Raw genomic sequence first — 7,640 nt, forward strand, 5'->3', positions numbered from 1 at the left:
AGCCAGCGCCCATAAGGCTGCACACTCTGACCGTAATTACAGCGTCCACCGTGCTGAGGGGAGCGGAGGCAGCTCCACGCAACGTCCGGCGGGAGCAGGTCTCACCCGGCTGGACCCTTGGGGCAGCATCAGCCCAGAGAGCCGACAGCAATCGTCAGGAAAGAGGGGGACCCAAATGTGGGGGGTGTGGAGGCAGGATTTTAAGATGACCCCAAGATCCCCGCCCCCCAGAGAGCATGCCTTCCACCATCCCCTCCCCTTGGGGGCAGCGGGCCTGGCTCAATCAGGCGGGTCCTCCCAGGAGGGAGCAGAGCACAGAGATGAAGAAGTCAGCAGGGAAGAGGTTCGAGAGAAACGCTCCCACTGGCCCTGATCACACAAACCGCCCCACCGAGGGGGGAGCACCTGGCAGGGAGTCGGGGGGGCAGCCTCTAGGAGCCGAGAGTGGCCCCTGGGTGGCAGGAACAAGAGAACAGAGACTGTGGACCTACAGCTGCCAAGACTGACTTAGGAACCCGAGTCTCGGGTGAGATCGCGGCCCCTGCATCACGATTCCAGCCGGGCAGGACCCCAAGCAGGGACCCAGCCAGGCCGAGCGGGGACCCCTGGCCTGCAGAACCGCCTGCTAACCCAGGGGCCTTGCTGTAAGCCACTAAACTTGCGGTGACGTGTCACGCAGCGTAGAGAGCTAATGCAGGCACCAAACAAATACCTGGGTGAGTCTCAGCATCCCGGGTGGGCGGCCGTAACAGCACCACAAACCGGGGGGCTTAGAGCAACAGAAACATTTCGTCTCACACTGCTGGGGGCTGCAGGTCTGGCACAGAGGGGCCACAGGGCCAGGCTCCCCTGAATCCGTTAGGGAGAGGGCACCCCGCATCCTTCTCCTGGCTGCTGGTGGTGGCCGGCAACCCGTGTTCCTTGGCTTGTGGCAAAACCCGACCTCTGCCGCGTCGTCACTGCCTGTGTCCCCCTGCCTGATGGACACCTGTCTACGGGGCCAGGGCCCATCCGCTCCAGCCTGCCCGCGTCTCAGCACACGGCATCCTCCAAATCCTCTCTCCAAATAGGGTCATCTCCACAGGACCAGGGGTGAGAACTTGGACTCGGCTTTGGGAGGACCCAGAAACCCCCCAGGGGGAAGGAGTGGAGAGGGAAGGAGGAGAAGCAGGGGCAGGAGAGGACATGATGGGGAGGGCGCCGTGGAGACGTGCCCTGAGCTGGGCTGCCTGGGACGCAGGAACCTGGAAGGTGTCTGGGTCCTCACCGGGGAGCACGGCCCACCGCAGACAGCGGCGACAGTCCCAGCCCAGAGCCAGGCCCCCAGGCCCACAAGGAAATGAGCAAAAGGGGAAGGGAGCGGCCGGCACCCAGGTGCCCAGGGGGCCCTGAAACTAGCCAGAAGCTGGGCCGGCCTGTGTGAGAACCAGACACAGCAGTCTGAGGGGAAGCGAAGCCCACCACTGCTCAGGGGATCCCAGCGCGGGCTGGCTCCTGCTTTCCTCGCAAGAGCAGGCGGGAAGACGGGGAGCTTCCATTCGCTGACCGGGGCGCGGGGAGCAGAAGACCCCAGAAGAGCAGCCCCTGCCCCCCCCGCACTCACAGCTTTAGTTACGACAGAAGCTCTGGGTCCCCCGCCTGCTCCTGAGACTTTCCTCCATGCTACCCCAGGGCCACTGGCCCATCCCCGGGAATGTGGCGCCCGACAGAGCCTGCAGGAGCCACAGAAGCCGGGCAGCACGTCGGCTGTAGCAGGTTCCGAAGTCACAGGAGACACCAGCTGTGCTTGCTCGAGTAGCCGCGGGGTGCGTGCGCCAGCCTGGGCACCAACATCCCGCCTCATCGCCTCCTTCCCCCGAAGGCCGCCCAGGACGAAGGGGGTGCTGAGTGCAGGATTCCCCGGGGGTGACGAAGATGATCCAAACCTGGTAGTGGCAATGGAGGCACAACTCTGAACAGATGGAAAACCACTTTAGAAGGGTGACAGTTTCGGTGTGTGGATTAAACTCAGTAAAGCTGCTTTAAAAGGAGAGGGCTAGACCCTCCCCACACCCCCACGGGGTTCCCTGTCCCCCTCAGGTGGCCTCCCACTGTGTCCCACCCACAGGTGCTCCTGGGGGCAGAGGCCCAGCTGACAGTTTTGTACTCCTAGCCCTGGCCGCACTAACACACACGTCCCGACACAGTGAATGAACAAAGCAGCACCGCGCTGATGGCCCGCAGGCCCCCGGACGCCAGTACCTGCCTGGCTGAGTCCCTGCACAGCTCCTTTCCTTACCCGCATGGTGCTCCCGGCGGCTTCCCATCGAGAGGCTGCACCGCCTTCCTGCCCTGGTTGCCGTGCTCCTGGGGACCCGGCTCTCTGGACCGGTCATTTCCTGCTAGCAGAGCCGTGGCAGGGGGACGGGGACAAGGTGCCCGAGATGCTGCCCACATCCCCTGGGGAGCCTCATGTGGGCCACAATAGAGGGCACTGGGTGGGGGGGGGGGCAGGGACCCAGAGCATGGGAGAGTCCTGGGGGAGTTGGGTGAGAAGGTTGTGCCGGGGTGAGGGGCAGCCGGGCACAGGGTATCAGAGCCCGGGAGAGGTGGGAGGCCCCAGAGCCCAAGCAGGTGAGGCGGCACCATATGGGAAAGGGCACCACACCAGCGACAGGACGTCAGCTGAATACAGACGAGGGGTGAGGGGAGCCAGATTTCTGTTGGTAAAGGGAGGTCCTAATGTGGACAGGAGAAAACTAGAAAGTGCCCTCCCAGGTTGGGTTACAATCGGAGGTATTGCTATGAACTCATGATTCTCCAAATAGATGATAATGGGTAGACGGATGGATGGACGGATAGATGGATGGGTAGGTAGATGGCTGGCTGGCTGGCTGGACAGACAGATGAATGAATAGATGGATAGATGGACAGATGGGTAGATGGATGGGTGGATGGACAGGTGGATGGATGGATGCATAGATAGAGATAAAGATGGATGGACAAACGGACAGATGACAGACAGATGGGGGGGCAGCGTTTTATGCACACACACATCCATCCCCTGCACTGTGCATGCAGAGGGCCTGCGAGCAGTGGCCCAGAAGCACCACAGAAAGGAGCCAGGGATCTTTGGAGATGGGGCTGGGCCCAGGCCCGGGGCAGTGAGCATACATGAGGTGGCTGGAGCTCATCCCTGCGCCAAAACCAAGAGCGAGCCTGTGGGATGGGCGGTCACGTTCAAAAGGACAGAGTCAGCTCAGAGAGACCCTGCTGCCCAGGGTGGGGCCAGGTGAGGTGGACGTGAAGGGCAGCAGTGGACTGGAAGCCCCCAGATAAAGGAGCAAACTGTGGGCCATCCCGATGTAAGTGAAGGACAAAGAACAGAAAATCTGGTGGGAAATGATCTCATCGTTTCAAATGTCTTCCCTCAGAACTGTCTTGACCTGGGAGAACACAGCCGGCCCTGAGTCACGGGACACCTGTGGGCAGTGGCAGACAGACAGACCCCACTCTCCACCCCGTCTGCAGGGCGCCACGCGAGCTGCCCCATTTCCACGGGTTCCTGCCCACGAGCCTTGTGGAAGGCGCATGGGGCACCTCGGGCCCAGTGGGAGGGACCCCGTTCCTCAAACCAACCGGCCTGGAATCCACGCGTCAGGGCCTGGAAGCCAGGCAGGGAGGGACGTCCGGGCGGAGGGACAGCAGGGGCAGGGACACGCCCGGGGTGCCGACTGGGACCTGCTCCCACAAGGGACCCCCCGGCCACAGCCCAGGCCCGCGAAGCCGGTCGAGGCGCCCGAGGGAGGTGGCCGTGTGCTTCCGTAAACGACGTCTCTGCAGGTGGGAAAAGTGCCCGGACGTGCCGGGGGTGCTGGGCATCACGTCAGCAGAGGCCTCCCGGACGGTGTGGGGCAGTTCTTGGGATGGATAACTTGTCTGTGAGTTTGGGGTGTTTCTGGGGACGAGGCGCAGACCTTGTCAGAGCCTTGTGGCTGTTATCCCACCTCCCAGACAGGACAGGAAGGCTCAGGCGCTGGCTTCTAAGTGTGGGTGTGTGGGGGGGTGCCACCCCTGGGAACAACCCCCTCTGAGGGACCACCAGCCTGGCTGCCACGGAAGCAACCGCCATGGCCCTGAGAGAGTGGGCGGGGGGCAGGGTGGGCAGCACTAGTGCAGGGGCTCCTGGGCTCCTGGCGGCTCTGGGCAGCTCGGATCATCACCAGCCACACTGGGGCTACAGCAGGAGGGCAGCCGCTGTGGGCAGTGCCCGTGCACGGTCGCCCTGGAGAGGGACCCCACCCCGCGAGGGCCACTCACCTGGGCCCCAGACCTCGGCTGACACCACGAGGGTCCCCCGTCCTCTGGGTGAGAGCAGTGCATGTCTGTGAGAAACCGTGGGAGCCCACCTCCACGCTCCCGACACAGTGCCAGCTCAGCGCCCGCCTCTCTAGTGTTACCATCTCACATCAAAGGCTCTGGAGGCCTCCCCAGGGCTCAGCCCCGACTTGCATCGTCCCCGGGAATCTCTCTCCTGACACCAGCAGGCACCCGGGAATGTGGGACTCGCCACTGCAGCAGGGCCAGGCCTGGCCAGTGAACACGGTGGAAGACCCCGACAGCACCCAGCCGCAAGGAGGGCGCTGGGCTGTGGGGACCTGTCCTGCTCTGGCCTGGAGGGCTCTTGGGGGGCTCCCAACACTGCCCCCGGGCACCAGCACTCAGGTCCTGGTGCAGAGCCTACTGGTCACATGGCTGGGTGACAGCCCGTCCACTCCCTCGGGGTGCCAGCTGCCGGCTGTCCCTCGCCTTTTCCTCAGGAATGTCTCCTCGCCAAGTGTGACCCCCGGGCATCCCACAGTGGGCCCCGGCCCCAGCTCTCAGGGAGAGTAACCCACACTGCCTCTCCAGCCCCAACATTCAAAGGCTCAGCCACCAGCTGCACCTGCAGACCCCCAGGAGGCCGCCCACCAGCTCCCGCTAGGACGGCAATGGGCAGGGGTTAGCCCGGAGCACAGGGAGGGGTGAAACCCTGCGGTTCTCAGTAGACCTCCACCCTCATGCCACAGTGACGCCCCAACAGAACCCAGCACCACCCAGAGCCCGTTCCCATAGGCCATGTGACTGCCACCCCCCAAGGTATGGGTCACGCACCTGGACTCGGCCGCACACGGCCTGGGCTGCTGTGGATGGAGCCCCCCAGGTCTGTGGAGAAGAAAGCTCCCCCAGAAGTTAGGGATGGAGTCATGCCCCCCTGAACAGACACACTCAAGTTCCAACCCAAAACTGGCCTGCGAACCCACTTGCAGAGGGTCTCAGTTAGGGGGGCCAATCCGAGTGGGTGGGTCTCGGTCTCAGGCACCTGGGGTCCCTGTGAGCAGGGTACCATGGACGCAGAAGGCAGAGGGGAGACGGGGAGGCAGAGACCGAGCAGCAGATTGCCGGCAGCCCCCCACACACCAGAGCCCAACACCCCGAACTGTGAGCAAGTGACTGTGGCTGTTTAAGCCACGTTCCCGCCGTGGGTGTTACAGCAGTCCTGGGACACCAGACAGCTGGTGTGTCCCATGGCAGTGCCCTGCTCCCTGCTGGCCATGGACACTTTTGGGGGCTCTGCTGGGCATCGGGGCAGGACCCCTGCTGGGCAGCCATGGCTGGAAGGGAGGCTGGCGCTGGGGCCCTCCACCTGTCACCAAGTAGGAGCTTTTAACTTAGAATACCCAGATTTCCCCCAAACGCTGCTCTGTGCCTGCAGTTGTGGGGCTCCAGCCTCTGGGGCTCTTGGTGACTGGTGGGAGGAAGTCGATTCTGCATTTGGAGAGCCCGCGGAGCAGGGCATGGCGGCCTGGTGGCCGGGGCAGCCCCAGCTCCGGCCTCTGCTGAGCCTCGTCCTCCCCAGCCCAGCAGGAGCCAGGAGAGTTGGGGCAGCAGCCCAGGGTGGGGGGAGGACAGTGCCATCTCCCAAGAAAGTGGGGGATGCCTGGGGGAGTGGGGTCAGTTGGCCCTCGGAAAGGGGAGCCCAGAGCAACCCGAGGAGGCCTGGGAGCACCAGGCTGTGTCTGGAACCCGAGCCCATATCTGGGTCCTCCCTCTGGGTGATCGGTTTCCAGTCCCCAGGCAGGCGGCTCAGCCTTGGCCACTGGGGATCAGGGGTCAGTCAGCAGCAGCAACCCAGTGCCGTGGCTGAAATGGAGCTCAGGGGCTGTGGCCCCGCGGTGACCACACTGGCTGCTCCAGAGCCACTGAAAGCAAGGTGCACGCTGCTGAGCGCAGGTGTGCAGGGCTCGCCCACTCTCGTGCAAAACTGGCTAAAAAAGGCTTTGTGCAAATGAGGTAGAACTTTCCTACCAACACCTGAGCCATCGAGGACAGGGAATCTACAGGACTGTGGGGGAGCCGGGCTGGGGCGGGGGCTGTGGGTGGGGGCGCGGGCTGTTGGAGGAGCAGGCCTGGGGGGATTGCAGGGAATTTTTTATTTTTAGTGTGACTAAAGCTCTGTTTGGTTTCTTTCCATAATTCCCATCTCTCTACTGATGCTCTGTTTATCTGTCATTTGCCCAATTTCCTTTAGTTCTTTGTCCATGCTTTTCTCTAGCTCTCTGAGCATATTGAGGACTACTTTTTTCAGTCTTTGGTGTGTCCCAGGTCTGGTCCTCCTCCTCGATGGCTTCTAATGCTTTCATCTTCTCCTTTGCCCGGGCCATCACTTCCTGTTTCTTTGCATATTTTGCAACTTTTTGTTGGAAACTGCACATTTTGATATTTTAGTGTGCTTTCGCCGGAATTTAGATCTGAGGTGCTGTTCCTTAAGCTTATGTCCAGCTGGGGTTTTGACAGAGCTTTCCTTGACAGTTGGGAGGGAGGGAGGGAAGGAAGGAAGGAGGGAGGGACGGTGGGAGGGAGGAGGGAACATCTTTCCTAGTCTGCAGTTGGCCTGTGCAGTGCCCTCCTCAGGACTTGTCCATACAGTGAGTTTAGAGAACAGCCCCAGGCCAAAGCACAGGGGCCTCCCTGGTCCTTCCTGCACGTGCATCTTGTCTTGGGCATGTGTGTGGCCCTAGGAACTCCCCCATTTACACAGTCCAACTATCCCTCTTCCCTAGGACAGTTTCCTCACAGTACCAGCAGTACACTGCGTGTCCTACAGCCAGCAATCCCCTGCCCCAGGCAGCCACTTGCCGCTGTCCCAGAATCCTTTAGGGAGCTCGGTGAGCCGCCTTCCACGCACAGGGCAGGTTCTGGGACGGCGAGTCCCCAGGCCACCAGCAGACAGCCTGGGCCAGACACACATGCTCCAGTGTGTGTGCAGGGTTACTCTGCTCCCACAGGACCCACATCGGGCATCCACACTGGGGACGGGACCCAGGCCAGCCCATACTGAGCTGGTGAGGGGTGGGGAAGGGCCAGCCAGGGCACCATGAGATCCTACTGCTTTTAAGATGCCTGTAATTATTGGCTTTTTTTTTTTTTTTTTACTTTTTTTTAATTGTGAAATATGTTTACAGAAAAGTGACAACTTCCAAAGTACAATTTAACAAGTAGCTATAGAACAAATTTCAAAGCATGCTATGGGTTACAGTTCCACCGTTTCAGTTATTTTCTTCTAACTATTCAAATACCCTAGAAACAAATAAATTATATAAAGATTCAGTTTTCATAAT

This window comes from Choloepus didactylus, chromosome 1 (assembly GCF_015220235.1).
Source record: "Choloepus didactylus isolate mChoDid1 chromosome 1, mChoDid1.pri, whole genome shotgun sequence".
Taxonomy (NCBI): Eukaryota; Metazoa; Chordata; class Mammalia; order Pilosa; family Megalonychidae; genus Choloepus; species Choloepus didactylus.